This window comes from Alnus glutinosa, chromosome 8 (assembly GCF_958979055.1).
Source record: "Alnus glutinosa chromosome 8, dhAlnGlut1.1, whole genome shotgun sequence".
NCBI classification, from domain to species: Eukaryota; Viridiplantae; Streptophyta; class Magnoliopsida; order Fagales; family Betulaceae; genus Alnus; species Alnus glutinosa.
In genome coordinates this window covers 28,667,080-28,679,865 of record NC_084893.1, presented here as the reverse complement: position 1 = coordinate 28,679,865, position 12,786 = coordinate 28,667,080, and positions in this window count along the sequence as shown.

Here is a 12,786-nt window from a genome sequence, read left to right as displayed (position 1 = left end):
CTCTAATCCTTTCCATCTAACATACTACCTGCAACAACTGCATAATCTTTCAATAAGTGAGGTAAACTGTTTGAACTCAGAATCTCCTAATTATTTCATATTAAATTACAATTTATCTCAAAAGTTCAACCTTACATAAAAGAGTAAACTTTTAATTATTTAACCAATACTTTAAAAACAACTGCATAATAAACTGATCGACGATCGATTCATTAACATGTTTTGTTGGGTGTTTTTAGTTTTTGGTTTGAAAAATGTTTTGATTTGAACTGCATGTTCTTTTTCACCTAATTGAGCCAATATCTTCACAAACAAACAGCTGGAGAAATAATTTTTCTACATCACATTATCTTACATCAATCCTACACTAAGACATATAGGGTGTGAGACTCATGCATGTGGATCCTATATATATATATGTAGGTTTTACAATCAATATGTCTTAGTGTAGTATTAATTTAAGATAATATGATGTAAAAATACCATATCCTTACAAAGTTGAGCTGTTCTTTATTTTCATTTTGGGAAAGTAAACAATTGTCGTATTCAATCGAACTTAAAGCTCCCCTGAAAAGTATAGGTAGAGAGATCATCTATTAATGAGGCAAAAAGTGTCATCATCATAAGCCCAAAATTATTGGCAATTCATCACAGGATAGAAGAACATCTAACGGTGAAAATTGTCATGTCAGAAACCTGAAAGCCTGCCTCGACAACTTTGTTCATAAAATTAATAAAAGTTATGATCAAAATGTTCAAATCACATAGGGTATATTTGGGTTCTGCTTAGTATTTTGTGTTGGTTAATTAATTCTGAAGATTTTTTTTTTCTTTTTTAAAAAAATAAAAATATATATGTACTAATTAGGTTGTGGTGAAGTCCTGTACGTAATCATTGAGCCGTGTTGTTCATATGTTGAAGATGATCTTTGTACACATTTATGGACCAAGAAGAATTAGTCTCACATGTACACCATTCAAACGACAATGATGCCTTTCTGACCCTAATTTCAAATGGTGGACTGCTAAGTCTGCTATGACATTTCTATAGACATACAGGAACGTGAAAGGAAAAAAAAGCTTCATTTTTAAACTCTTTTTTTAATTAAAAAAAAAAAGAAAAAAAAAAAAAAGAGAAGAAAAAGAAGAAGAATTTTTTGAGTTTTTTTACCAAACGGACCATCTTTTTGTTTGATGCAGTTTTATATGTACTAAAAATACTTTTTAAGTTCCTTAACCAATTTCAAATAAACTTTAAGACTATATGTTTAAAAATACACAGCATCCAAACTAAGCACAGTAAATTAGAGCTATTCCCACAATCGGGGACAGAATTAGGTGTATGTGTGTGGATAGTAACTTTTCAATTTTTTCATATTTATTCTTCAAAATGAATCTTGCCTTCCAAACCTAAACTTTTAGTTCCGTTCCTGCTCACAATGGCCGGCGATGAAAGTGTGTTTTCCCCATTACCATCTATGTATAATCTCTTTGCCCCACTCCCAAGAGATAAGAATAATAATTTTCGCCCCACCAACCAAAGAATTAAGTTTCAAAGCTAGATAATCATGGGGCTAGTCCTATAAAGTAAGAGAATTAAAATTTAAAAGACCATTGTAATTTTGGTCTACTAAGGTAGTCAATTATCTTTTATCGGAAGAGAAAGCAAAAAAGAAAGAACTCAAGACTGTTTTGTGTCAACTAAATTCAACTTGTATGTTCATAAGCTTATATATATATATATATATATAACAAAAATAAATAAAATTGATTAAATAGACGAAGAATTTCTTTGTTTTTTAGATTTTTATTATTTTAAAATAACAAAATTGATTAAATTGACGAGATTTATTTTTAGATGAATACCTTAAAAAAATAAAAATAGAGTAATAAAGTAATTGCAACAATAATGGAACCATAGTGGTAAAGAAGACTTTGTGATCTTGATGGTGATGGTAATGGTTGGTAGCAATATATAAAATAATGGTAGTGGTATGAAAATGTTAACATCGAGAGAATTTATTTAATGACATCCGTACGTCACTCGTGATTCATGAAATTTTGATAGGTGATTTGAACTCGTTTGTTAATGTTTTTTAAGAATTTTTTTTTTCTTTCTATCATTTTATAGCCCAATAAAAAATATATATATATATTAACAAATAACTCAACACATAAAATACTAAAAATTATTTTTATCTTTACATTACGTCATAACTAAAAAAGAGTAAAAAACACCCTCTAAAAAATATTAATAGAGGAGCCCGATTTTTTATTTTTTATTTTTTTTAAGTCCAATAGGAAGTCAACATAAGAAAGTTTTAAATTACAATTTTAATTAGAATTCCACTTCAAAATCACCTTTTCAAATTACGGTATGAAATTTCACACAAAGCCGGTTGAAACTTGAAACTGGTGAAGGTCCATTGCGCGTGACGGAAGCGTTGCCGCCACATGACATGCTGCGCGAGTGCGCGTTGTTCAAATTTGACCACTCTTTTAGTTTTAAATTGGATATGTATTGATGGGAATGGGACTGTCCCATCGGATGGGGCATGGGGGATGGCTTTGTTTGGTAGAGTATTTTATTTTATTTTTTTAAAAAAAATAATAATTAATTAATTAATTGATTTGATATAAAAATGAAATGAAATGAATTTTTTTTTGTACAAAATAAGTGAAGAAAGTTGTATAATAATGTGAAAAAATAAATTTGAACCTTTTTTTTTTTTTAGAAAAATAAAAATTGATTGATGTAATATAAATGTGAAATGAGTTTTTAATTTATTGCGATAAAAAAGTATCGAAAATTGTGGATTATGATCATTTATAATTATTTATTTAAATTTAAAATAATTTGGCACGTGATTGTGAGATATCTTTTGTAAGACTCACCTGATTAAATAAAGATTAAATTCTTCAACCATTTATCCGAATAAGTGTATCAATTGTCTCTCTTTTAGATAATCTTTATCCAAAAATTGTTTGGTGAAAAGGAGTTTGCCAACAACTTTTGCATCGATGGCATTTGTTGTTTACAACTACTTTTGCATGGTTAAAGGCAAGCCGACCATACATAGATTTTGAGAAATAAGGTTACAATTACTTTTGCCTAGTTAAATCATTTTTTTCTATATCAATATTTTTTTGTAGACATCTATAATTAAAAATACTTAAAAATAAAAGAAACATTATTTGTAATATAAAATTATATTATGACAACAATAAAATAAATTTTAAAGTCTAGAGCAATATACTAGAACTTGATTTTTCAAAGAACTATTACAACTTCATTTTTTGAGAGGATTATCTAACACTTTGCACGCCTTATAAAACGGAGGTCACTAGTTTGAATTCTCCTCCCCCTCTTGTGTGGACATGTCAAAAATAAATAAATAAATCTAACACTCTGCACAAAAGGAAAGACAAATTTTTGTAATAATTAGTTATAACTCATCATATATGGAAATCCAATAATTTATGGTAATCAATAAAATAAAAAATTAATTGAATGCAAGTGGCCAACCATGAGTTTTTGGTAAGGCAAATGATATTTGTATACACATTGTCCGCATACTTATATTTTTTTTTTTTGTAATTAAGGAATATGACGTATTATGAATTGTTGAAAAGTCAGGAAATTGAGAAAAAAAGTATAATAAATTTTTTGAATAAGACTTGTAGAGTACAATGAATAGTTATAATGAAAGTGATTTGTAATAAGATGTGGAAATCCCCCTTTTCCCTTTCCCCATATTGAATAGAATATATATATTTGGAGATAAAAAAAAAAAAAAAAAAAAAAAAAAAAAAAAGTGGGACCCTGAAGAATTTCCGAGTGTTTAATTATATCTGTATGCATAATGCGATTAATGAGAATTTATGAATGTCGAAGACTTTCCATCTTTTTCGATGCATGTAATTTAAATTGATGTTGGAAAAATAAAAGTTATGCACGTTGTACGTAATTCCCTTTTTTATAAAATAATTTCATACTTTTTATCAAACTAATCACTTTTAATTATTATTTAAACAAAAATTTCACAACACAACCATTTATCAAATAAACCCATTCGTTTTAGATAGAGCGACATATCAGTGTGGCAGCCACCCACCTTTCATTCATCATGCATGCATGCATGCATGAGGCTTGCTTGATGCTTATCAGGGGAGATGCAATTAATTGACTTAAAAGTTGGCTCCATTCTTTGCATTATTTCTCTTTAATTTTTGTTTTTATATTGTTTTTCCACATTCCACATGCATATATGGAATAAATGAAAAGGTTAAAAGACAATGAGTCAAGGTACCACATTCACAAAACTCAGTCAAACATGTGCGAAGAAATTGATTGATTAGAAAAGAAAAGAAAAAAATATATTCCTTAGGTTTTGTAAGATTTAAATTTATGTATAAAATTAAGAGTTTTTTGAACCTTTTTTTTTTTTTTTTTTTTTTTATAATATAATTATAATTTAATGTAATTGTACCACGTGACACGTACAATTGGCACATGATGTGTCAAACGAGAGCTACTAGACATTCATTAATTGGTACATACCATGCATTAATTAATTAAACATACTGTCCATAAATTAGACGATACGTTGATAGAAGAACTTATTTTAAAGTAAAGGCTTATAAATTGGGCTGTTTCTAACAGAAATATGTATAACGTGTGTTTCTTCACATTTTTTTTTTAATAATATTAATAAAAAAAAATGTACTACTTTTTTGAATCACTTGTGTTGTAAGAACTTCTACGACTCAATTATTTGTAAAAAATTTATATTTCCAAAGAAAAAAAAAAGGTTAAAAGACAAAATGAATGAAGGTACACCATTCAAAAAGACTGACTGAATGGAAAAGAATGAAGGTAGAGCATTGAAAAAGACTGCTTAGTCAAACAATGTGCTTCGAAGAAACTGATTGAATGGAAAAGATCGAATGAAGAAGAAGAAGAAGTGCTTAAATTCCTTGTACGATTTCTAGCTTGAATTTAGACGGCCGGAAGCGTAGGGGGCTGGTAAGGGGCATGGCCGCCTTTCCCCTAACTTTCCAAACATTAAGCTGTGGGGTCCGACCGCCGACGGCGTGGAAAGTGGAAACCGTTGAACAAAAGAAAAGATTAAGGACCACAAATATGAGTCAATTTATTATATCTGCGAATTTATTGGGGAACCAAAAAAAAAACTAATCAGCTTAAATATTCCTTCACGCAATGAGTCAAGGTACCATATTCTTTCTCTATAAATAAAATATTGTATAAAATTAAATAAATTAAGAGAAAATAGTGGGATAGCTAACCGGCCATTGAGAAGAAAACAAAATAAGGGATCGTAGAAAAACAACAGTGGTGCTTTTAGAAGGCTTTGACACCATGTAAGAACACATAATTTAGGAAAGAGATGAGACATGAAAAAAAAAATATAGAATTAAGGTGGTTCGATTTATGACCTACATGCACATGTTAAAGTCTTTTAACTACAATTTTTTCTTAATTTATTTGATTGTGTATAAAGAAATAATTTAAATGTTACAAATCTCTTTTATTTTTATAAAATTAATAGCAATAAATTTAATTTATCAGGACAAATGGAGCAAGAATTGATAGAAATTGTTACTTACGATCTAACATGGATGTTTGAAGAAATTGATTGGCTAGAGAAATGGAACAATATAGACATGACGCAATGAGTTGTCGGTACCTATAACCTATTACGACCCAAACTCCAAACGAGCATACCGGTCTCTAATATTCCAAAAAAATTGCAAAAAAAAAAAAAAAAAAAAAAAGAAAAGAAAGAAAGAAGCTACATTAATACATGCTAGAGCAACTAATAATCACAATTCATCGTCACTGAAAATACCCAATTCGTTTCAACATTCACTTCATAGATAAAGCCATAATAAATTAATGTTCTGATAAAGCCATAATAAATTAATGTTCTGTTTGTTTCGGTGTAAAATAATTTTTATAAAATAATTTTGATATTTTCTGGTGTTTAGTAGGGGCGAAAATAATGGCCAACCGAAAAATGATTTCCGTTTGACTAAAAATGCTTAATAAATTTTAGAAAATGATTTCATTTCCGTAGATGGTAGATGCAGTCGACTCTTTTTTAAACAACACAGTCAACTTTTACGTTCAAGTAGTTGACTATTGCCGGATTTCAACAAGCAAGATTCCGACTCCGGTCGATGCTGGAATTCGACAAATTAGGCTGGAATCTGGCGACGTCCAGCAGACGTCGCCAGATTCTGGGGATAACGTGCCAGATTTCGGCCAGACTGGCAGGAATCTGGCCGGAGCGGCCGGATCTCTGGCTATCTGGACGAATCACCGGCCATCTGGCCAGGATCCTTGACGGATCCGACCGTTCTGGCCGAATATCCGGTAGTCCGGCCAGGATACTGGCCAAATTCGGCTGTTCTGGCCGAATCTCCGGCTAGTCCGGCCTGGATTCTCCCAGAACGGCGGGATCCCGGCCAGCTGGCCGAAAACTGGCCAGGACGGCCGGTTTCCGGTCAACTGGCCAGGATCCCGCCGTTTTGTGCCGGATTTCGGTAAAGATCGCCGGAATCTGGCAAAAATGGCCAGATTCCGGCAACTTTGCCAGAATTTCTATCTTCCAAATATTAAAAAATATTTTTTATTTTGTGAATAAAATTTAATTTTTTTAAATTTAATATGATTAAATTAAAATATAAAAAATATTTGTAATTTTCCGTACGCGCCAAACATCGAAAAATGATTTCGACGGAAAATATTTTTCTGAAAAATGACTTCCTTGAAACTATTTTACGACAGAAATCATTTTACACCGAAACAAACAGAGCATAAGTATCTTGTTACATGTCCATTTCAAATAACCAATACCATAAAGAAAGTTCTCCAAACAAATGAAATTTTGAAATAATTATCTTATGTAACGCCATGCATGGGAAAAACTTTAACATTTTATGAAAAATATAAAAGCTGAGGAAAATAAAAATAAATTGCAGACTTAAGATGCGTTGTGACTTGTGAGTAGTATTTTGTTGAGCAAGATGAGGCCCGTGAGCATTCGGTTGAAAATAATAGAAAAACGGGACAAAAGCGACGGAAATCTGGGTTTTCGCACATATCTCGATCGATTGAGAGATATATAAGCTTGACCGATCGAGTTTGAAAGGCCTAAATTCGGGCGGGAAAAAGATCAACGGTTCAGATAAAAATGTGAAAATCTCGATCGATCGACCGAGCAATTGGGCATTTCCACGTGTTGAATTTGAGGGGGAGAAGTTATAGTTCGTTTGGAAATTAAATTTTTAGAAATTAGAATTGAATTTTATTTTACTGCACGAATTTCAAAGTTTGACTTTGTGAGATAAAATTTGAAAAAATTAAATAAAATATAATTTATTTTTGAAAAAAATTAGAGAAGAATAGAGATTCTTCTCTATTTCCAAACACACCATTAAGTGAGACGCGATGAGCATTTATTGGGGTTGTTGAATCAGATTAGTGCTATAGCATCTCTTTGAGCCATTCTTGGTTGACTGAGCTTAAGTCTCAATCAACCAAGCCACGTCGCGATCAAGCATTGGAAAATTTGGAATCTTTTCGGTTGACTAAGATAATTAATTAAAGCAAATTAATAATTTAAGTATTACACCTGTCACTTCGTGAAATTTTATGAAAAATAATTGTTTTTTGATGAGACTAAAGTATATTAAAAATTAAAGCCCATAATTGTTTTTTGGGTGTTGAATACGAATATTATTCGAATACATTGTGCGAATTACGAGGTTTGACTTTGTGAGATAAAATTTAAAAAAATTTGAAAAAGTTAAATAAAATATAATTTATTTTTTAAAAAAATTGAATATTATTCAACTTTTTATACGAACCAAACACACCATAATAGATATACATATTCGGCCAGACCGAAATAATTAATCCTTAAGTTTTCTCTTAAATTATTGTTTGGTCCCATAAAATATCACAAATTCACCTTATCCTCAAACTAATACTTCCTTAATTTAGAGAATAAATTATATATTGTTACTAGTTGGTTCTCATCACTTTCATTATTATCATATAATTAATGCATAAAATAAACTGAATTTCGATCTAATCCTTTGTTTATGTATCTTTCATCATCAAGTCCTTAAGACTAATTATTTTATAATCAAGACTTAAAACTCTCTTAATTAAACTTGAAAACGCTTAATACGTAGAAGGACCCTTCTATTAAAAAAATTATAGTTATTACTAGAAATATATTAGTTATTCATATTTATCAGTTCGATGACAACACATATGCTCAATAAACAAGATTATTAAAATACCCACATTAAAATAAAATTTTAAAATTTTTTAAAAAAAAGCGTGAATGAAAACTTAGGCCTCGTTTGGTTTGTGGAATGTCTATTCCATTAGGAAAAGGAATAACTATTCCTGGGAATAGATGAAGGTGGAATGGAATAACTATTCATATTCTTTTGTTTGGTTGTAACGGTGGAATAGAACATTGCATATGTATTCTTTTGTTTGGTATAGTGCAATACATTGGTGAATGGAATCATATTATAATCAAATTTTCTAAAACACCCTTATAATAAAAATATAATTTATATTCTTAAGGACATTTTTTTTCTTTATTTTAGAAACATAAACAATCATACTATGACCTTTTTTTTTGTTTGTTTGTTTTTTTTTTTTTTTTTTAATTTCATAGAGGTCATGGCTTTTTTTTTTTTTTTTTTTTTTTTTCATATACAATTACGCTGCAAAATGATTTGTAAGGAAAAAAAAAAAAACACACACACACACACACACATATAATCATCATATCACCATCATAAAAAAATAAAAAGAAAAAAAATAGATCATCTGCAAAGCCCTTTTTATTTTATTCTTTTTTATTTGTTTTCCAACAACAAACATTCATTCTTTGCTTATAAAGTAAAATGATTTATAAGAAAAAAAAAAAAAAAAACATAATCATCATAAAAAAATAAATCATCTGCAAAGCCCTTTTTATTTTATTATTTTTTATTTGTTTTTCAGCAACAAACATTCGTTCTTTGCTTACAAAGTTTTTCTCAAACTTCTGCCAGGCAATTGGAGTCCTCCCGATATTAAGAGGTACTCGTTTTGCTACGTCTAAGTGCATTCTGTAGGCTAAATCATAGGAGAGAAAAAAAAAAAAAAAAAAAAAAAAAAAAAAAAAAAACTAACCCACAACAAATTAAGTTGGGTTGAGAAACAGAGAGAGGGGGATGAGAATATAATTGCAGAGATGGAGAGAGATACTGATGGTGCATTTGAGTAATGAATTTTTGAAATCAGAATTAAATTCTTATTCTGTTTGCGAATTTTGAGATTTGACATTTTAGAAAAAAAAAATTGAATAAAATATGATTTGTTTATAAAAAGTTAAATAAAATATGATTTGTTTTTGAAAAAGTTGAATAAAATATGATTTATTTTTGAAAAAAGTAGAATCAGAATTATATTTTATTTTCAAAATTTCGTATCCAAATACACCATGAGTTGAGAAACAGAGAGAGAGAGGAATAAGAGACTTGGATGTTGAGAGGGTTGGGGTTTTTGGGCAAAAGACGAATTTTATTTATTCTCACAGGAAAGGAATAGGTATTTCACTCCTTTTTGAGTGGAATACCTATTCCTCTTCGTACGGGAATAGCTATTCCATAGGAATAACTATTCCCTTAAATAATATACAACCAAACAAAGGAATAGCTATTCAGTAGGAATAGTTATTCCTTTCAATGGGTTTAATCCGCAGACCATGTGGAATTAACTTATTTATTGGGAAAAAAAAAAAAAAAAACTCAACTTAATTCCGTGAAGCAATGAACAATTTTCTGGGAAAGTGTATTCCACATTCACAGAACTTATTAAAATCAAAACATGTTTGAAGAAATTGATTGACTGGAAAAATTGAACAAGAATTGGTTCAATTGAGGGAATTAATTTCTAAACTCAAGACATCTCCCAAAAATCATCCTCTCAATCCGATTAGATTCATTTAACGCCATTTAATCTTTCATCATGAAATTGAGAGCCTAAAATGAAACCCTTCATCATTAATTTACTTGGACCAATTATCTCATAATCCCTAATAATTAAAAATTAAAGCCTATAAATGAAATCTACTAATCGAAATCATTACAATGATTATCAAAATATTTCATCTTCTCCCAGGATCATAAATTCTACATGTCCCAGGAAAATAAAATACACATATCCAGTCTTACCAAAATAGTTCCTTAAGTAGTTTTTTTTTTGTTGTTGTTAGAAGAGTATGTTATTTCGAACACAAAATTTATTGTTATTTGTATTATTTTAAATGATTGTAAGAGACTATTTATAAGATCCATCTGACTGGATAAATAGTCGGACAACTTAATTTTTATTTGGTCAGGTGGGTTCCATAAATTATCTTTCAAATTCGGATAAATAATCTGAGAAGACCTTATTCGAAATAATCTTATTTCGCATTGTGTGTGCTAAATATCATTTTTTTTTTTAATTAGAAAGAATACATTTAATGTTATTGTGTAGATCAAAATCCAACCAGTCATTCATTTATTTAGCAACACACTATTAAACAGAGACATAAAACTCTTCAACTACTTTCGTGTATATATATATATATTAATTGTCAATATAAGGTGGTGCATAAATTTATGCAAACAATAAAAAAACACAATTAAACAGAGAAATAAAACACAACATAAATCTGTCCAAACATTTGCTCAATACATCATGTAATCTAAATATCCAGGAGAATATATGGTCCACTAAAGCAGCCAAAATATGTCCAAATAGCCCTTTCAACGCCCATCCTCATCCTCATTTGGATTGTGACTTGCCCAATCAAAATGTATTCAATATGATATCTTATAAAAAATTAAAAAATAATAAATAAATAAGGGGATGTTAGTTGGGATTGCCGGCCCATGAGATCAAAATGGGGTGGGCGCCCATCAGTTGGCAGCCCAACCGTTGGCGTTTGTCTATGAGTGGAAGTTTGTTGACTTTCGAATTATTATTTTTTTATTTCTATTTTTTTTTATAAAAAGAAAAAAAAGAAAAAAGAAAAAGAGAATTAAATACCTTACACACCCATGTAGTTTCAAAACTTTATTTTTTGCCCCTGAATTTTTTATTTTTTTCATAAGAGATATATATGCTATGGGAAAAGACATAAATAATACTTCCGTCAACTTTTCTATCTAAAACTAACGTCTGGCCATGTCATCGGATACGTGTCGATGACCTATTCGACATTTGTTCCCAAATGCAATGTCAACACCATGTCAGCGCTGACGTGGTTATATATATATATATATATATATATATATATATATATATATAAAATAATTCAGCCACCCCCTTGGCCAAAATGGGGTGGCTTCGGCCACCCCCATATGGCTCAAAGGGGTGGCTTAGCCAACCCGAAGCCACCCCATTTTGGCCAAGGGGGTGGCTTAGCCAACCCTACAATTTTATTTTATTTTATAAAAAGCCTTAAAATAAAAAATAGTGCACCATTTATGATACTTAGTGAAATCACAGGGGTACATCATGAAATTTATAAAACTACAAGAAGTATACAATTGAAAATCGAGGTACCATTTGTGATACTTAATGACATGAGGCAAAACATGAAATTAATAAAAGCACATGGGGTTTAAAGTTATACAATTCACATACATATGTCAAACTACAAGTTAGCGCTGACGTGGTGCTAGGGGACAAGTGTCGCAATATTACATCAATATGTGTTGGATAACGTGGCAATTTGTTAGTTTTAGGCGAAAAAATGGACGAAAGTACTATTTCTGTCTTATCCCATAATACATGAATCTCCTGTGAAAAAAAAAAAAATTCATAGAGTAAAAAATAAAGTTTTGAAACCACGTGGGCATTGCCATTGCTCTGCACAGAATTACCTCACTACCTGATGCTTGCCGCGTGGGCTAGTAGATGTTTCAACAGCCACCAGCCTGCCATTCATGCATGCATGTAGAACACTTCAAAACTATAGCCGCGACCAAAGCTAATGTCCCTAAGCATTACCCAAATCTTTGGTCGTAGATTCCTAGTATATGAAACGTACACACATAAAAAGAGTTGGGGACTTCTTCGTGTCAATGTCTCAAAGTCCACTTTTTCCCCATATATAAATTTCTAAATAATTAAGCTGATGTTTCTTGATATCTGTCCCTCATATTTGGCCTTTCCCATAGCATTCATAGCTAGGTTTCTTCAACTGTGTTATCTTGGTTTTCTGGGTCTTCACTGTTTCATTGGTTTAAAGCAGCCATGAATGCTCTGGCAGAAACGTGAGGGCATTTTCTTGCCCCGTAATGATTATACGTGAAAATGCCGCACCTTCCATTTTCATGACTCTGTTTATTAAATTAAAAAACAATTTGGACGTTGACAAGGCTACAAAACCAGCCTCGGACACAATGCCAAGCTAGCCACACGAAACATCCAAGTTCAGACAAGCCTACAAGTCTTCCATCTTCTCTCATTTTCAGATTTATTGGTCTTGTATCTTTTTCTTTCTGTAACTTGTACTACTTTCTGTACCTTTTAGTTGTTCCTCTTATTTTATTTCCTCGTAACTAATACACACCTCAATATACATGGAATGGAGGACCCGATCCTTGCATGTTTTTTCAGCAAACATAAGAAGCGCGCCAAAACATCACGCAGGGAAGCCGCCTTCTCGTCCAGGCCAACGCCCGCTAACTGCTTTC